The following is a 21,207-nucleotide window of genomic DNA, read 5'->3' on the forward strand; positions in this document are numbered from 1 at the left end:
ACCTTTGAACCATAAACCCAGTTGTTGTGGAAAGGGGCTCATAATGAATAACAAGACACCCATATGCCCTGTCTGACTCTGAAACAATTTCAGAAACTGAGGCCAAGAGACCAAATATTATACCAAAAGATCCTTCCATTGCTCTTATCACTCAGGAGATTCCAAATATATATTTATTATAAATCACTATATTGTACCTTTTCCAAACTAGGTTTTATATAAGCACAGAAAATATGCCTGTCAATAAAACCAATGGAAGATCATTGTCTTTTCATGCTAGAGAGGAAAGATGGATAAAATATATTATGAAGATAGTATATAGTGATGACAATATATGTTATATAGAAAAAATACAACAGTAATGAGGATAGATATTGACAAGGATGGTAGTAAGTTAATATTTCTAAATTATTTCTTATGAGGTAGTTATAGAAAGCAGCCCACTCCTTCCTGACCTCCACCACATGGATGTCGATAAAGTGCCATCTGAACACAGAAAGACTTAAGCAGGTGAGCAACAAATCATAATGATGACTAGAAGAATGATCCTGACAGGGAAAATATGAAGTGGAAACTTCTAGAAGTTAAAGGGTGCTTTAAGTGCTCAAGAACCACAGACCAGAGTGGCTGAGGCGGAGGGCGTGAAACAGGAAGGCGCAGGAGTTGAGTTCAGGGAAGTAGAAGAATAGAGTCAAATAATAAGGGGCTGCCAGGTCAATGCAAGGATTTTAGTTTTTACTCAGAAGAGGATTGGAAATTACTGGGGAATTTTGACCAGAGAAGTAACATCTTGGGTTTGAAAATGAAGGTCCTGGCTATCGGGTTGATATTAGCCTCTGGGGGAGCAAAGGTGGAAGCAGGGAGCCAACGGTAATAATAATCCAGACAAGAGATGATGTGACATGAACTCAGGTGGGATAGAGAGAGCAGTTAGATGTGGTTGGAGCCTGGATGTGTCGTGAAAGTCTTGCCAACAAGATACTCTGTTTCGCATATAAGGAAGAAGAGAGGAGTCAAGGAGGATGGCACAGTTTTGGCCTAATCAACTGTAAGAATGGCTTACGTTATGCTATGCACGAATTCTTCTCTGTACAATTCTTTTGGCCACCTTGGCATTCTTTTGAAATGACAGCCATTTGACATATGTAACTTCAATGCCCTCCTTTCATGAGAAGCTAATTGATTGTCTCATTTTTGGTTCTGGTTAAAAATAAGAGAAATTTTAATTAGCTATAAAAAGGAAACTCAAATTGAGCAAAACATTAATTTTGACCCTGCCAAAAAGTTATAATCTTCCCTAGTTGAGAAATCGAATTCTATTCCCTCATCTGAACAATAGGGAAATTGAGGAGTATGAAATGAGAGCCGAAGATATATCGCCAGTGATGGGTAGAGCTGCTGCTACCAGAACTTTGGCATCCTGTTTGTTCAGCTTTCCACTTCACCATGTTGTTTCACGTGATATAGAACATTTTGTTACTAGGGCCATTGTCCTCCCTAAGGTATGGAATATGCTTATCTATTTTGGTTTGACTTGCTCCCCGCATCACCTATACGGATTATTCTTGTCAGAGATCCTGGTGTCTGTAACCTTATAACACAAGAATTTTTGGATTCTGAAGCTTGCACAACAGAGAATTTCAGTTTTTCCCATGTCCTGACTCAGTCTCCATAATTTTATTCAATCTCATGAGGATTTTTCTCAAGGCTGAAAGATGGTTTGATGGATTATTTTATTTAAAAATACAGATCGTACAGTGCTCCTGTTAAAGGCGATGCTACTGAAACTCACTCATCTGTGTTGAAGGACAGATACTCTGTGAAATGTTTCAGCAAATTGTGTTCTAGGATGACACAGAGTACGCATGTTGCTGTGAATAAAGTCTGAGGACTTTCAAGTGCAGTGCAAAGTGCTACCTCTGGGAGTGCTCCTTGATTGAACAAGCAAGTTCAGTGTGGAGAACAATGCCTTGAACTTGGTGCCTGAAGGACCAGACTTGGACAAAAATCATTCTCTGGGTCAACTGTTCTGCATCCTGTGACATTAGAGATTGCAGATTAGGTACTGATGCCCATTTCCAGGCACAAGTTTGGAGCTCATGGGTAAGGTGAGGCAAAGGAAGAGTAGATTCCTGGTTGTTGTATGGTCTTTGAACCTCTGCCACAGTTGCTGTGTTAGGTCCAGATGGAAAGGTTTGGAAATGAGCTGTTTTTGTTTGCTTGTTTGTTTGTTTGTTTTTTAATTTTTTTTCCAACATTTATTTATTTTTGGGACAGAGAGAGACAGAACATGAACGGGGGAGGGGCAGAGAGAGAGGGAGACACAGAATCGGAAACAGGCTCCAGGCTCCGAGCCATCAGCCCAGGGCCTGACGCGGGGCTCGAACTCACGGACCGCGAGATCGTGACCTGGCTGAAGTCGGACGCTTAACCGACTGCGCCACCCAGGCATCCTTGTTTGTTTGTTTTAACCTGGCATTTCTTCCTTGTTCACAGTATGGACACTCATACCCATCTTGTATCTCCAAATATTTAATAATCATGGTGGTGATTTTGGCGTTTTGAAACAAGTAATCCTAGCACTTTAATTTGTAGGTTGACAGAGAATACTTATTTTATTAAAATTTTAGTGTATGTTTAGTGGTTTAAATTATACATTATGCTGATAATACATCTTTATGTACCGATCATCATATAAGTGTCTATTTTAATAAATGATTGTTGTGTTTTTATTTTAAAAACTAGATTAAAGAGGGATTATGCCTGAAAGTTGTTCAATCTCTTAACTTCTTATTCATTTTCTGATAACAAAAATGATAGTTTCCAAGTGGACATTAAAATTCAACATAAAGGATTGTTATATACTTTTACCTTTAATTAAAATATTTAGAGTTAGAGTCATGATGTTCTTCATGAAACTGGAATGCAATCTTTTAAAAGCACAATCAAAACAAAAATTGTTGATCTTGAAAGAACTTGTCATTGTTCTACATTTTTATGTATCTTATTTACGTCTTTTAAAATGTTAGGATTGAGCTTCAAAAATATTGAGTAACTTGTCCAGGATTAAAAAATAAATGAAAGACCCAAGATTTACAGTGAAGTACTTACTCTAAGATGTCCGATATGCTTCCTCATCCCACCGTGTCTTTAAGCCATTTGGGTGGGGGTTTGCCGATCATGTGTGATGAACCTTCCTTGTCCCTTATGCTAAAGACACTGTACTAACCCAAACTGTGAATTACATCACTCATCCACACATCTGAAAACTACGTCATCGCTTCTTTGACTCCAAAGACATGAAACTAGTAAGCATGTATGTATCAAGTATCATCAAAGAAAGAAACGCCAGGTGGGATAGGAAAGACATGCCTTGGTACCCTACACAAAATGCATTGCACTTAACAACATGTTCTCCTTCATAAAATGCTGCCAGTAGGACTAATTATAACATATTTATTGTGGTAAAACTGTAACCTCAACTCAGCTATGACAATATGGGCAACAGTTATCATAGCAGGATCTAAATGACACATCTAGAATCCTTGTTATCATCGGAGAGCAGCGAGATTTCCCGGGACACCAGCACATCAATAATTCTGATGGATGTGTGGTGATATTACTAAAAAGACTTACTGCTACTCCTAGCTAGCCTTTGTATGATTGCTGACATTCTGACTCTAGAAGGAATGAACTTGGAGAAATTGGCTGCTGACCTTTCTGGCAATCCTACTCAGTGCAGTACAGTCAGGAGCAGGGAAAAAAAATAAAGAAACTGATAGTTTGATTCACAGTGAGAAAATGAAATTGGGCCTAATAATTTTTTAACTTATATCTATTTAGTATCATTTGAAATGATGTCAAAATGAAAGGATCCTATTAACACAAATCCTATGACCAGAAATAGCAATCAATATTATGACGGGGATATTATTTCAGTCCTATGTCTATGCAGATGAATAGACAGAAAGACAGACAAAGATAATTTTGGAAACGTGTATTACATTTAGCTTAACGCCAATTAAGAACAACAAAAAATACTGCTGTTGTAAACCTAAAAAGGATCACTAAATTTGAGATAAATCTTTGTAACACAAAAGAAATTTGTTGCTAAGTGATGCTATAAAGTTTCAAAAAACAAAGTTTTGTAAACATCATAATTTTAACAATGTGGTTTAATTTTAGAGCCTGTCTATTCTCTTCTTTAAACATTAAGAAATTAGCATTCTTATCCTCCCTTCCATTTCCCTTTACAATAATTTCAAATATTCTATTAAATCATTATTCCTTCATTACCAAGATTTATAACATAACATAAAGATTCTGCTTTATAAATATAATTTCTTGCTTGTCTAGCATTAGTTTCATATTAATATAAACTAGACACTAGCCTTCTATTGATTTACCACAACTCCTTCAATCCTTATTTTCTTGGATTCCTCGCAAAGTGCTTTTTACTCATATATGCATGGCATTAATGTTTTAAATGCTTGAGGACACAGGCCGATTACCAGCGTGTATGCAAAAGACAACTTTTCTAGAAATTGTTATCTTGGATCACCCTCCTTTGCTTCCAAATTTTAAGGATATTGTACAATTTTACATTGAACTGAGATTGAATCTTTGTGAAGAATTCTTTTTTTTTTAATTTTATTTAATTTATTTATTTATTTATTTATTTTTTTATTTATATATGAAATTTATTGTCAAATTGGTTTCCATACAACACCCAGTGCTCATCCCAAAAGGTGCCCTCCTCAATACCCATCACCCATCCTCTCCTCCCTCCCACCCCCCATCAACCCTTAGTTTGTTCTCAGTTCTCAACAGTCTCTTATGCTTTGGCTCTCTCCCACTCTAACCTCTGTTTTTTTTTTTTCCTTCCCCTCCCCCATGGGTTCCTGTTAAGTTTCTCAGGATCCACATAAGAGTGAAACCTTTGTGAAGAATTCTAATGTCAACTTGAATTTTTCTCTCAGTAAATGATTGTCTTATTCCCTCATTATTTGCCTATTACTTTAACACTTATAATTTAATAACTTAATTAGAGTATATTTTTCTTGTTTATTAATTCGTAAACATATTTTGTCTGTGATAAATAATATACTTGAATTACAACAGACCCAACTTTCCATTTTTTCCAGAATATTCTCTCCTACTATACCTTCCTTTTCTTTTACATTTTATGTGGTTTAAAAAAAAATAGGGTTAACTATCCTGAAATTTTATAGTCTTGCCTTCCACATCTTTTATATTATTTCTAATTCAAATTCTTATGTTCCTCTGCCTTCGCTGTAAGTATCTCAGGTTATGGTTGTAATTATGTTATAATTCCATTTTCAATAGGATCCTTTCTAAATTGTCTATTTGTCCACTTTATTTTAGTCAAGTTTTTCTTCTTTCTATCCTCTAAAGAGTTGTGATTATTTTTTTTCCACCAGATCATCCTTTTGCTTGGCCTGCTGTTTCTCAGTCTTTTCATACCATTTCTCTTCCAGAACTAGGTGGAAGTTGAGCAACATTGCAGGAGCCCTTCCCTACTCTAGCCAAAGGCACCTCTGATGCAGGCACTTTCAGTATAGTGCCCATTTATTTTTGTAGCACTTCCCACTACCTTTCAGTTGGTGAGATATCACATTGATTGATGAATTAATTAGCATACCATGACCTTTCTTTCCTCCTCTCTGCTCATGCCACCTTTAACATGTAAGCTTCCATCTATTAATGGAGTAACTTGCTTCACCAATGGCTGGCATTAAACAGGTGCTTAGTGACTTTGGTGGGAGCGATATCAGCAAGAGGGCAAAATAAGAGGATCCCGCATTTGTTCCCATATAGAACCACCAATCTGACATGCAGGCATGGACCAAAATACCTTCGCAAGAACTCAGGAATCCAGGTAAAAGATCGCAACACCCATGTGGAACACAGAAATGAGAAAAGATACACTGAAGAGAGTGGGAAAGACAGTTTGACTTCACTCATGGCACATGCTCCCCAAGCCCATGTGGTACAACGCCGAAGGATTCCCTCTGCCTAGGAGCTCTCCTGTGGGGGAAGGACAGTGGGGAAATGAGTGTCTGACTTCACTACGGACCCCAGTACCACACCCACTTCAATAAACACTGCTTGCTCCTGTCGACCTTGGCTACAGACCTACGTCCATAAAAACAGGTTTCAGTCTGGTCCTTGTGAACCTAGGCTCTGGGATTACTCTAGTGTACCCCACCATCAGGCTGGCCACTGCATACACAGGCTGCAGGTCTTTCCAGGCAGATCCAGGCTTGAGGTCACTCAACAAACCTGAGACACGGGACCTTCCCACAGACCCTAAGCAGTGTCCTTAGAATCTCTGCCTGGGCTGAGTGGTACAGGTCTTTCCCTGCTGAATTGGGTCCTTAAATATTAGAAGAGGTTACTGCATTTTCAAACGTTCATACATCAATGTAAGACTACAAAGATCACAAAGAATTGGGGAAACATGACACCACCAAGGGAAAAAAAAATAAAGCCTTAATAAATGACCCTATAAAAACAGAGTTCTATAAACTGCTTGGCAAGAATTCAAAATAATCACCTTAAAGAAGCTCAGTGAGCTACAAAAGAACAGACAGGAACAAAATGAAATCAGGAAAACAATACATGGATAAACAAGAAAATCAACAAAGAGAGAGAAACCAAAAAATAACCGAAAAGATATTCTGTGACAGAAGAACACAATGACCGAAGTGAAAAATTGAAAAGAGAGCTTCTATAGCAGACTTAATCAAACTGAAGAAAGAACCAGTGAACTCAAATATAGACCATTTTCAATTATCCAAAGGAGAAAAAAGAAAAAAGAACCAAAAAATGTGCTTTATAAGATACTACCAAATAAACCAATATAGAGATGTTACAGGAGTCACAGAAGGAGAAGAGAAAGAGAAAGGAGCAGAATGCTTACTTAAAGAAATAATGGCTGATAAATTCACAAATTTTGGAAGGATAGTGAACATCCAAATTTGTAAATTATCAAAGACCCCAAATATATAGAACTTGAAGAAATCTACACAAAGACACATTATTTTTTTTAATTTTATTTTTTATTTTTTAAAATTTACATCCAAATGAGTTAGCATATAGTGAAACAATGATTTTAGGAGTAGATTCCTTAATATCCCTTACCCATTTAGCCCATCCCCCTCCCAAAACCCCTCCAGTAACCCTCAGTTTGTTCTCCATATTTATGAGTCTCTTCTGTTTTGTCCCCCTCCCTGATTTTTTATGATTTTTGTTTCCCTTCCCTTATGTTACACAAAGACACATTATAATCAAATTGTTAAAAACCAATGGCAAAAGAGAATTTTGAAAGCAGCAATTAAAAAACATCTAGTCACATACAACTGAAGCCCCCACAGTAATATTAATTGATTTCTGAGCAGAAACCTTGCAGTCCAAGAGTGAGGAGGATGATATATTCAAAGTCATGAAAGAAAAAAAATGCCAGCCAATATTAGTATATCTGGTAAAACTGTCTTTTAAAAATGAAGGAGAAATACAGACTTTCACAAACAAAAACTGAAGGAATCCATTACCTCTAAAACTAACTCATAGTAGTAAAGGGACTTCTTTAAGTCAAAATATAAGAACACTAAATAGTAGTACAAAAGCATATAAAAGAATAAATCTCATAGGTAACAATAAATATATAAACAAATACAAAATAATGTAATACTGTAAGAGTAGTGTATAAATCACTTTAAACTCTAGTATAAAAGTTAAAAGAGAAAAGTATTAAGAATAAGTGTAGCAACAAAAATGGTTAATGGATACACAATATAAAAAGAAATAAATTCTTATATCAATTAAAAAAAAAGGATAAGGGAAGAGGAATAAAAATGTGGAGTTTTGTATGTGACTAATGATGTTATTATCAACCCAAAGTAGACTATTATAATAATTAGAGTTATCTGCAAGCCTCATGGTAGACAAAAAGAGAAAACAAACAGAGATCCAAAAAAGATAGAGAAACGAATGGAAACAAATGACTACAAAAAGTCCTCAAAAACCAAGAAAGTTGCCAGAGAGGGATAGAAAGAAAAAAAGAACTACATAAGAGACAGAAAACAATTTTTGAAATAGCAATACTAAGTCATTACCAATGAATAATTACTACACATGTAAATGGATTAAAGTCTCTAAACAAAAGACATAGAATGGTAGAATGGATTTAAAAAACGAGGTCCATCTCTAGGTTTTCTCTAGGAGACTGATTTCAGATTTAAAGACACAAATAGGCTGAAAGCGAAAGTTTGACAAAAGATTGACAAATTCATGTAAATAGTAACCCAAAGGGAGTGGCTATACTTATAAATACTAGCCAGGGGTGATACTTATATCAGACAAAATAGACTTTAAGCCAAACTGTCACAAGAGACAAAGAAGGCCATTGCATAATGATAACAGTGTCAATTAAACAGGAAGATATAATAATTATAAATATTTATGCACTCAACATCAGGTTACTTAAATATATAAAGTAGACATTGACAGATCTAAAGGCAAAATCACAGTTGGAGACTTCAATACTCCGCTTATAATAATAGATCATCCAGACAGAAAATCAATAAGGAAGTAATAGCAGATTCAAACTACACTATAACCAAATGAACCTAACAGATATATACAGAACATTCCACCCAACACTAGCATACACATTCTTCTCAAGCTCACATGGAACATGCCTGAGGACAAATCACACGCTATGTGAAAAAAATAAGTCTTAACAAATTTAAGAGAACTGATATTATTCCAACTATGTTTTCTTACTATAATGAAATGAAACTAGAAAATAAACAGTAGAAGGAAAACAGAAAACTTCACAAATGGTTGGGAATTTAAAAATACACTCTTGAACCATTGAGTCAGGAGCACCTGGGTGGCTCAGTTGGTTAGACATCAAACTTTTGATTTCGGCTCAGGTCGTGATCTCACAGTTGATGAGTTGAGCCCTGCATCAGGCTCTGTGCTGACAGTGTGGAGCCTGCTTGGGTTTCTCTCTCTCTCTCCCTGTCTCTCTGCCCATCCCCTGCCCTCTCTCTCTCTCTCAAAATAAATAAACAAACTTTAAAAAAAAGAACCACTGAGTCGAATAATAAATCAGAAGGAAAAGAGAAACTATCTTGAGCCAAATGAAAATGAAAGTACAATGTAGCAAAACTTACAGGATACAGCAATAGCAGTTTTATTTATTTATTTTAATTTTTTTTTTCAACGTTTATTTATTTTTGGGACAGAGAGAGACAGAGCATGAACGGGGGAGGGGCAGAGAGAGAGGGAGACACAGAATCGGAAACAGGCTCCAGGCTCCGAGCCATCAGCCCAGAGCCTGACGCGGGGCTCGAACTCACGGACCGTGAGATCGTGACCTGGCTGAAGTCGGACGCTTAACCGACTGCGCCACCCAGGGGCCCCAGCAGTTGTAGTTTTAAAAGGGAAGTTTATAGCACCAGACACCTGCATTAAGAAAAAAGAAAGATCTGAATAGACAGCCGCACTTTACATCCCAAGGAACTAGAAAAACAAGAACAAACTAAGCTCAAAGTTAGCAGAGGAAAGAAAATAATGCAGATGAGAGCCAATAGCAAATAAAAGTAGCGGAACAACGGAAAATATCAGTTAAAGTATGAGTTTGTTCTTTGAAAACAGAAACAAGATTGAAAAACCCATAGCTAGACCAAAAACAAAGAATGAAGATTCAGATAAAATTATATATAGAAGAGGAAGCATTACAAATGATGCCACAAAAATTAAAAAGATCAAAAAATTTATTATGAGCAATTATATACTAACAGTTTGAAAACTATAAAAGAAATAGATAAATTCTTAGAAACATACAATCTACCAAGGTGTAATCAAGAGGAAATTGAAAACCTGCCATTTGTGACCAACTTTAATGAACGTTGAGGACGTTTTGCTAGTTGAAAAAAGCCAATTGTAGATAGACAAATACTACATGATACATTTATATGAAGAATCTAAATAATCAAACACAGAGGCAGAGAGTAGAATGATGATTTCCAGGGGCTGGGAGGGGGGACAATAGGGAGATATTAGTCAAAGGGCACCAAGTTTTTATTTTATAAGATTAATAAGTCCTGGGGATCGACTGTAAACTCAAGGCCTATATGGTTTACAATCTTACATGCTATACTTAAAAATTTGTTAAGAGGGTAAAAAAAGTTGTTAAGAGGGTAAATCTTAAGTTGTTCTTATCACAAAACACAGAATAGGAGGGAGTTTTTGGAGACGATAGATAGTCTTATGGTATCAATTGTGGTGATGGGTTCATGGCTGCATAGTTCTCTCCAAGCTCATTAAGTTGTATATATTAATCTAATGCAACTTTTTGAATATCAAAGATCAAATAAGTAAGGGTGGCCCTGGGCCTACAGCTACTAGATTAAAAAATAACAACAATAATTTTGGTGATGTATTATTAAATGAAATCCTTCCCAAGTAAAAGGGAAGATAGAGTGTGGTAAGTGTCTTCTAAGAAACAAAGATTTTATTCAAAACTTTAATTTTGTTTCATCTAATCCTCACACTTGTGTGTGTCAAATATATTCGAAACTTATGTACAGAGGTTAAAATATTTGTCCAAATTCACACAATGAATAAGTATCACATGGGTGATTCAAAAGAAGAGCTGTACAATTCAAAGGTCTTTATTTTTGCTCATCACGCATCACTAAACCACCAATATTGATATATAGGAAGGAAGACAAGTAAGAGAAAATTTTAGAATGGGGTTTAGATTACATGCATTAGGCCAATTTGTTATATTTGTCCCATGAAGCAATCTTGTTTGCAGCCTCTGCAAAAGTGGTAAAAAATGATATAATATCCTATTTTTAATTGAATACTGTAATAAATAAAGCAAAAATAAAATACTGTAATAAATGAAGCAAAATAAAATACTGTAATAAACAAAGCAAAAAATAAAAGTTGGCGTTTAAAAAAACAAATTCATTTTAATTATAATAGGAAAATAGCAAATCACAATAGAATTACACCTACAGAAATAACACGTTCCTGAGTGTGACTAGTCAACGATATGATTATATTATATCTCCAAATTTTTAAAAATTTTAGGGACACTTGGGTGGCTCAGTTGGTTAAGTGTCTGACTTTGGCTCAGGTCATGATCCCACGGTTCATGAGTTCAAGCCCCACGTTGGGCTCTGTGCTGACAGCTATGGTTTCAGATTCTGTGCCTCCTCTTTCTGACCCTCTCCCACTCATGCTCTGTCTGTCTCTCTCAAAAATAAACAAACATTAGTTTTTTAAATTTTAATATACATTCAAAAATACCAAATGATTTGTTATAACTCTTTATTAATTATAAATTCTGTCTGAATTATTAAAACTTGAAAAAGTCTTCACAACATCTTTAAAAATAATTAAAAATAGAATGTTTTGATTTTGAAACATGACATTATGCCATTTGCAACGATGTGGATGCGGCTAAAAAATATTATGCTAAGTGAAACAAGTCAGTCAGAGAAAGACAAATGCAATATGATTTCACTCATATGTGGAGTTTAAGAAACAAAACAAATGATAGTAAGAGAAAAAGAGGGAGGCAAACCAAGAAACAGACTCTTAACTATAGAGAACAAACTGATGGTTACCAGAGGGGAGGAGGGTGAGGAGATGGGTGAAATAGGAGATTAAGGAGGGCATTTGCTGTGTATGGAAGTGTTGAATTACTATATTATACACCTGAAACTAATATTACACTGTATGTCAACTGATTGGAACTTAAATAAAAACTTAAAGAACAAAAATGAAAAAATGGCACCAGAGGAGTTAGAAGAGATATAATTATGATATGTCTTTTCCTCTTTCTTTTGAGATAGCCTTCTAAGAACGACTTCTAGAATGAAACACAAAAATGAAAAAATATTTTTCTATAGAAAACAAGAATTTTTATGTTCAAAATAACTATAAATAAAACGACCAACTGGGGAAATATTTACAAAATACCAGAACTATATATAGGAAACCTTTTAAATTAATTAGAAAATATGAACATAGAAATGTCCATAAAGACGGTTTAAAGAAACGGTATTTAGAAAATTTTATTGAAACAAATGTTCATAGGGGTGCTGGGGTGGCTCAGTCATTTGCGTGTCTGACTTTGGCTCAAGTCATGATCTCAGGGTTCATGAGTTTGAGCCTCATATCAGTCTTGCTGCTGTCAGCATGGAGCCCACTGGGACCCTCTGTTCCCCACCCCCTTTCTCTGCCCCTCCCCTGCTGGCACGTGTGTGCTCTGTCTCTTTCTCGCTCAAAAATAAATAAAACATTAAAAAAAAATGCTCATAAGAAACATGGCAACATAGGAAAATTTAAAATTTTAAGGCTAATTAAAGAGATGAAAATTAAGATAACAGTTTTCCTTATGAGATTAGTACACAAATATCCAGATTGTTCAGATGTGAATTAACTGACAGGAATATATGCTATCAGTTGGAATGCAAATTGGGACACATTTCTTTAATTTTTTTTTTTTTTTACATTTTATTTATTTTTGAGAAACAGAGTGAGACAAAGCGTGAGCGGGGGAGGGGCAGAGAGAGAAGGAGACAGAATCTGAAGCAGGCTCCAGGCTCTGAGCAAGCAGTCAGCACAGAGCCTGATGCGGGGCTTGAACCCACAAACTGTGAGATCATGACCTGAGTCGAAGTCCGACGCTCAACCGACTGAGCCACCCAGGCGCCCCAGGACACATTTCTTTAAAGAATTAGGCAATATGTCTCAAAACTTTAACTATGAAAAAATGCTATTGACCTTTTACTTATGCTAGGAGCTTTCCCAAATAATAGACAAATGTCCAAAGATAGTATAGGATGTGTGTGTGTGTGTGTGTGTGTGTGTGTATAAAATATGGCCCCTGCAGTGTTTTTCTAATACCAAAATATTTTAAATAAATGAAAGTATAAACTCTGGGGGTTTATTTAATTTGTTATATATTCCATTAATGCAATACTATGTAGTTGTTCAAAATATATTAATTTAGGGAAATATGAAGGTCTTCATGCTACAATGTTTTAAAAAGTGTGTGACAAAATTCCTAAATTCTTAATATTTCTGTCTGAATTGCTCTGCTATCTTTTGCTTACACCTGATTTTTACTTTGTCTGTAAAGACTATTTCCTTTGCAATAAAACAGGAAAAAGATGTGTATATATTTTAATTTCCCCCCCAGTTTAAATCTGAAGCTTTCAATTGGTTCTCACGATATGTCTTAGATTGCGTTAATCTTTGCCTCTCATGAAATGTTCTTACTTATGTGCTTATTTTTATTTTTTTGAACCATTATCTGCACATCTGTCATTAGGATAAATGACTCAGTTTACATGTCTTCTCTTCATTTGTTAAAACGTGAATTGCAAATCATCATCTTCGTCATCATCAAGGTTGAAGGATCTCCTTGCATAAATACATCTATATCATATAATAAACTTTTGATTTTTTTTGTAGGTTATGTTGTCCAAATACTTATTGGGTTTGTATTTAGCAAACTGCATTTTTACTACAGAATTCAAGTTGAAAGACGCGGATAAAATTCAAGCATTTTGCGGCGCTTTTTCCTAAACAGCTGTTTTCTGTATTCTTCAGTCTCCATTAATAACCCTCTCTGTTTCATCAGATGCAAAGCGTTTTCCTTGTGGGGCTTAAAAACATTTTCAAATACACACTAACATTATGCCACAAAAGCATTTTCTAATGAATAACCCATGTTTTACAAGGTTTAGCATTTTTCTTCTGTTGTGTGTTTACAATGGCCACAGTAATTTATAAAGATTCCTCAAAGACATCTGTGAAAAACTGCTTTGTTAATGTATATCCACACTGCAGGCAATTTCCTCTCTATCATGTCAGCATTGTTGGAAATGTGTTAGAGGTTAGCGAGCAGGTCATCGCTCATTCAGTCGGACTGTGGAGAGAAGTGGCCGTTCTGGGGTTCATGATTGAAGAAGGGCGGCAGCGGGCCACGATAGAAAGGTACCTTCAAGTAGTTTTTGAAAGTTAAAAAAAAGGAAAAAAAAAAAAAAACCTGCCAAACTTTCCCTGAGTGGCTGTATCCTTTTCTACATTCTCACCAGTTACGCATGAGTGATCGGTTTCTTTGCATCCTCTCCAACGCTTTTGGTGTTTTCAGTATTTTTAATTTTAGCCGTTGGGATAGCTTGCAATTTGGCTGCTCCTTATAAAACTAAACAAGAGATCTCCACATACAGAGAAATTGCACTCTTGCGCATTTATCCCGGAGACAAGGAAATGTACGTTCACGTAAAAACCTGCATGCAAGTTGCTCATGGCAGTTGTATTTGTAGAAGAGCCAAAGACCACATAGGAACCAGGTGGCCTTCAGCAGTGAAATAATTAAACTGTGGCACATCCAAACTATGGAATTCTACTCACCAATAAGAAAGAATGAACTCTTGATACACATGGAAGAATCTCAAAGGAAATAGAGTGAGTGAAAAAAGCCATTCTTAAAAATTTTTTTTTTCAACGTTTATTTATTTTGGGGACAGAGAGAGACAGAGCATGAACGGGGGAGGGGCAGAGAGAGAGGGAGACACAGAATCGGAAACAGGCTCCAGGCTCTGAGCCATCAGCCCAGAGCCCGACGCGGGGCTCGAACTCACGGAAGCGAGATCGTGACCTGGCTGAAGTCGGATGCTTAACCGACTGCGCCACCCAGGTGCCCCCAGCCATTCTTAAAAGTTTCCATGCTGGGAGCGCCTGGGTGGCTCAGGTGGTTAAGTGTCTGACTTTTTTTTTTTTTAATTTTTAAAAAATTTCATTATTTATTCTTGAGAGAGAGAGAGAGAGAGAGCATGAACATGTGAGCAGGGGAAGGGCAGAATCCCAAGCAGGCTCCTCACTGTTGGCACAGAGCCCGATGGGAGGCTCGAACCCATAAACCACAAGATCATGACCTGAGCCTAAATCAAAGTAGGACACCTAACCAACTGAGCCACCCAGCTGCCCCAACCTTCGGACTCTTGATTTCGGCTCAGGTCTTTGGCTCAGGTCGTGATCTTGCGGTTTGTGGGTTTGAGCACCCCATGGAGCTCTGCGCTGACAGGGCAGAGCCTGTTCAGGATTGTCTCTCCCTCTCTCTCTGCCCCTCCCCCTCTCATGCTTTTTCTCTCTCTCAAAATAAATAAACAAACAAAAACAAGTTTCCATGCCGTATTGTTCCATTTTAGATAACATTTCTGAAATGACACAATTATAAAAATGGAGAACAGACTAGTCGCTGCTAGTATTTAAGGAATGGATGAGCACAGAAAGAAGAGATTGTTGCTGTAAAAGTGCAAGTTGAAGAGTCCATGTGGTAATGGGAATATTTTATATTAAAACTGCTTTTGGATACATGAACCTACACGTGCAATATATTCCATAGAAGTAAACACCCACAAATAAACCAAGGGAGTAAAACCGGAAATCTGAACAAGATATCAATGTCCTGGTTACGATATGGTGCTATAGATGTAAAGTGTGCTTGAGATCTCTCTGTATTATGTCTTAAAACTATATGGGAATGTACAATAATCTAAAAAGAGAAAGTTTAATTAAAATGAAGTTTAAAAGAGAAGGACAACTCAACCACATATAAGTAGCTTATAAGGAGGTAGTACATCAATTACCAAACGTCCAGTATGTGGCGAGTTCTATGTCTTCCAGGGCTCACTCATGACTTTGTACATAATCTTGACATGAATAAGAAGTTTTAAGTTCTCAGTGAAGTTGAAAATAAAGCTCTGTTCAGCTTAACTCTTTCCTTACCTAGCTAGACTTGTGTTTACTCTTCAGTTTCATATTTTTTTTTTTCAACGTTTATTTATTTTGGGGACAGAGAGAGACAGAGCATGAACGGGGGAGGGGCAGAGAGAGAGGGAGACACAGAATCGGAAACAGGCTCCAGGCTCCGAGCCATCAGCCCAGAGCCCAACGCGGGGCTCGAACTCACGGACCGCGAGATCGTGACCTGGCTGAAGTCGGACGCTTAACCGACTGCGCCACCCAGGCGCCCCTCTTCAGTTTCATATTAATTACTTCATCAGACAGGATTCAATTAGGGAAGATAATAAAATAAAACAAAAATCCCAGGTTTTTTTAATTTAATTTTTACAAATTTTAATTCCCTCTAATTAAACAAAAGGGATTTGTTCCCTGTCGATTCAAAGATGTGGGAAGGAAAAAGAGTATTGGAGAATAAATAAACAAACAAAAGACTAATACCTAGTGCCAGTAACTTTAGAAGCCACTCCTGGGGTGCCTGGGTGGCTCAGTCCATTAAGTGTCCAACTTCGGCTCAGGTCATTATGGTTCTTGAGTTCAAGCCCCGAGTCTGGTTCTGTGCTGACAGCTCAGAGCCTGGAGCCTGCTTCAGATCTGTGTCTCCCTCTCTCTCTGTCCTCCTGTTCTCTCTCTCTCTCTCTCTCTCTCTCTGTCCCTCACTCTCTCTTTCTCTCAAAACCAAAAATAAACATTAAAAACAAAGAAGAAGCCACTCCCATTCATGGAACTAGGGAGGATGAGTAAAGGATGAAATGGTGCCTCCAAGATCCTGGACGCTTGGTTCTGTACTACTGGGGTTCTGCTCAGCCAAGCCTAGAACTGGAAAGAAAAAACCTATCCTTCCAGAGTTCAATTACAATGGAGCTCCCTACATGATTCACCAAAAAAGAAGCAGTGCTTGAATTTTCTAACATAGAAAGAAGGCAGCTACTTTCAAAGGTGCCCCTGAAAGCAGTAAGAGAAGAGAGAAGTGTTCTTTTCCTTTCTTCCTTTCTCTCTTCTAATCTACCATGGTTTCTTCCTTCTGGCAAAGTCTAACAGCTATCATGTGAGCTTGGGCAATGTAGTTTGTAGGCTACCAGATCCAGTGTTATAGACAAAACTTAGCAGAAATGGATACATGTGAGGGTGAAGGAGAACAAGTGAAAAAGAGACCAGATCACATTTCACATTTATTTACATATAAATAAATGCTGACAAAACAGAGAAATATTTAACTAATTATGCAAAAGAAGGAGAAATGAGACAAAGAGAATGGCACTATGTCATCTGTTAGATTCTAGGTATTAATATACCATTAATGTCACCATGGGGCTAGCGTCAGTATATACGTTAATTCATGTTGTTGAATATAACTTACATATAAATCCTCTACTGAATAAAAATATATCTTCAATAGGAGTCTCCAAACATGGGGATGTAAGACCCTAGCAAAACACAAAGATATTGTAAAAAGCATGTAAGTATGGGTTAACACTATCAATTTCCAAACATTCAACTTCTCCATGTATCTTTTTTTCTTAAGATTGATCTGTTCCAAAATGTTCACTTAGGGGATATGTGGGAGAAAGTGGGAGGAAGTGATTTCAGGATCCTTCTATAAGGCCATCTTGACCATTTTTTAACTAAACGAAACAACAGACATTTTTCTTCGTTATATTTAACCATATTTTCCAAATCTTATACATAATTCTATTGTATGAGTGTGTGATACTAATATGTTAAAATATAATGTAAAGTAGTGAAATATTTTGCAAATGTCTGTAATTATTATTAGTTATTAAACAACACAAATGACCCGGTGTCATTATGAGGTTAACAGTTCTTGGTCAACATAAAAATTTGCCTATAAATGATAATACATTGCAAAAGTAGTATGTATTCAGTCATTTGACATTCAACAAATCTAAGAGAATAATTCCAAGAAAAATTGAAATAAAAAATTCTCTGACTCATGTTTTGTGGCAGGTCCTAAACTGCTACATGAAAGTGTATACTGTTCTCTGCTATATTGTAGAGGTAAACAAAATAAATTATTAAAGTGTTAAGTATTAAATATAAAATGATAATGAAGTAGCTATCATGCATGCATGTTCAGAGACGGGGGTATATTGGAAATCTCTATATCTTTCTCTCAATTTTGCCATGAGTGTAAGTCTTAAGACTTGGGTTCCAAGACTTAGGGTTTGAGTCATGTAGGTTGCATTTCAGACCTTGAAACTCCAGAATTCCCAGAACTCCTGGAGTCTTCTGCTAAATGTGCATCACTATTCCCAATTAATACCTGATGCTTCCTTCCCATGACTTAAAGACTCAATAAAGGTTAATGCCTTGAAAAAATAAGAAGTGATGTTCTTGGGTTCTGCTCACAACTCCCCTCATGGTTACCCAACATATAGGAAGCATTAAATGTCAGCAAAAATCACTGAGGGGGATTTCTGGCTCAGCTAAGGGTGGAAAAAGCTATACATTAAATGTAGGGCCAAGCCAACATATACTAATGTGAATGATACTGAGGCTGCTAAATCAAGAAAGACAGGCATAAAGTTGGATAATGATGAGTTTACTGGTATATAAACCCTAGCCCAGGACATAGGAATAAGTGATCTGCCAAACGCCCTGGAACACTGTGCTAGTAAAATGACTCTTGATAGTTTGAGAACTTGATAACCCTTACCAAATGAGGGAGAAAAGTCAGAATATCTATGGCAGATTGTGAAGGAAAGAATAAGAAAGCTCACAAGTGGCAGTGCTAGAATGAATATACTATGTCAGGTCTGAAGACCCACAAGGTGCTATATTTCATGAACAGGCTGGATGGCACCCTTTACCAAAGTGACAAAGAGTGTACTGGTGAGGTGGCACTATCATCATTGAGAAGCTCAGTGGCAGCTGTCCTCCATAACACCAAGGCTGAATATAACTAAAGTTGTGAAAGAACAGAGCTGCCTAGTTAACAATGGAATTCTGAGATCCCAAAATAATAGAGGTCAGGTTGCAGTGCTTACTCTTCAGAACCAAAGTAGCCATAATTACTAAAAACGAGTAGCAAGCCGCCAAAAAGGTTTGACCTATAGAATGCCATGGAGTTGGTTCCTAGAAGTACAATGGATGGGCAGCCAGTAAGGGTATTACTTAATCTATACGATCAAATTATATATATATTTATTGACAATGGAATAGATCATCAAGGCCTAGGGCAACAATTTACTGGCTAAAGGGGACTACCTAAACGTTTGGAGGACTGCTACATTGTCAATGTTTTTGACAAATGCCTCTCAGGTAGCAGCTTTAGTACTGAGCGAGTTCTCAATTAGTGGAAATAGAAACAATCTTTTTGAGCCAGTCCTCCCAGGAGCCACTAGACAGGTCAACACAAATAATTACAATTCTTTGCAAATTAGGTGCATTCTGCTCCCTGCAGTATTGATGCTAGGAATGTGGACTATTACATTTAAGGCTAACGCTGCACTGGGCTGAGCTGGTAAGCCGGAGATGAGACTAGAATAAGTTATAATGCCAGAAAACTTACTACCTTTACTGATATTCAACCACTTTTCTAGAGTAAACACTCTTCTAATTGTTGCAAGCTTTTTGTTAGAGTTTAGTTCTGTAAAAGTTGACTCTAACAGTTTTTGTCGTTGCTTTTGTGAATGGCCATATTTTGGAGCTCCTTACTCCCTTATTTCTACTGATGTCATTCTGATTGTATTTTATAAGCTTATTTGTTATAGACCCTACAGTAAATATGATACACAATGGCCATAAGAAAATGAACATTGAATTATTTCCTGAAAAAAATATCGTAACTTGTTCAGATTTTAAAGCAATATATATTTTTAAACATTAGATATTAAAACTTAGTGGGGAAAGAAAGAAAACGTGCTTTATAAAATACAGTGTATTTCACATATTATAACAGAGGTGATAGACAATTTGTTTTATCAGTTTTCATCAAAGATATTTGCCTTCTAGAGCATGGATGTCAGTAAAGGAGACTGTGGAACAGACAGCTCCAAAAGAAGTGATGTTGGGGGCATCGTGGTTTTTTAAAAAATGTTAGCTAATTAAATCGTTGGCTTAACAGTAAATTATTACTGACTTAGAAATGAAATCTGTCCATTTAAAATTTATGAATGCATATTTCAAAGGAGAATGTTGAAAGAATAGCAGCTTGGAGAAAAATAAATAAATAAGCTATTTAATCCTCATATTTAGATCTTCCATTTCTCAGGAAGGTAGATTAGGCTTGGGGAAAGCATCTCTTAAGGAAAAGTTATTTTAGTCACCAGCCAGAATACAACATTGAAGATCCCGAATCTCTATACAAGAGAGTCTGGCTAGAAATCAAATTTTCATTCTCCCTGCTTCACATATTTTATTCTTGTGAATGAAGCAATTTCAGCAGAAACTCAAAGGGATATTTTATTAAGAGGATAAAAGACTGTGCTGGACATTTGCCTGTCTGCTCTTGTATATATCCCTGCTCTATCACTGGGAATGGTATTTCCCAAGCTCCCTTGCAAATGGCATATCTTTCATCTATTGAAAAATTATCTCCAAGTTTCCACAATTACTATTTCAGGTAACTTTTAGAATCACATTGTCACTTTCTAACAAAATTCCATTTGGGGACTTGACTGTTGTTGAATTGAATTTATAGACTACTTTTGGGGCAAACTGATGTCTTTACAATATTAACTCACCCTGTTCACACATCTAGTTTATCTTTTCATTTTTTTCATCTTTTTATCCTCTGTCATTTAGTATGAGTTTGATAACTTCTCCACCACTTTCTTACACATATTTGTTTGATACTCCTCCCTCCTCCTTTCTTTCTTTCTTTCTTTCTGTCTGTCTGTCTGTCTTTCTTTCTTCCTTTCTTTCTCTTTCCCTTTGTAAATAGGATCTCTCTTTTCTTCCATTTCCTAGATGTATATACAGCAATTGATTGTTTTATGTTGAATTATATCTGGCAGTTTGTTACGCTTTTATGTTAGTTTTAATGTCTTGTAAGTTATTTATCTACATTTTCTAGGAAGATGACACTATCATCTATAAATAACAGTTTTGCCTTTGTATGTCTTTTCTCTATTGTCATCACTTCCTCACTGTGCTATTTGTATTCAACACCCAATACATAATTGAATGAAATAGTAACAGGACGCCGGCCATTCTGGTTTTATAGAGAAAGCATCTAAATTTCAAAACACAGTACAATTATTGCTGAAGCTTTCTTGTATACATATTTTTCTCAAATAAACATTTTTATTCAACGAAGATGAATTCCATTCTTACTTTTGGGTTTTAATCACCTTAAGCACCAATTTATGTTGAATTTTT

The sequence above is a fragment of the Puma concolor genome, chromosome D2 (genome assembly GCF_028749965.1).
Source record: "Puma concolor isolate L17-30 chromosome D2, mPumCon1.1.hap2, whole genome shotgun sequence".
In the NCBI taxonomy this organism is placed as follows: Eukaryota; Metazoa; Chordata; class Mammalia; order Carnivora; family Felidae; genus Puma; species Puma concolor.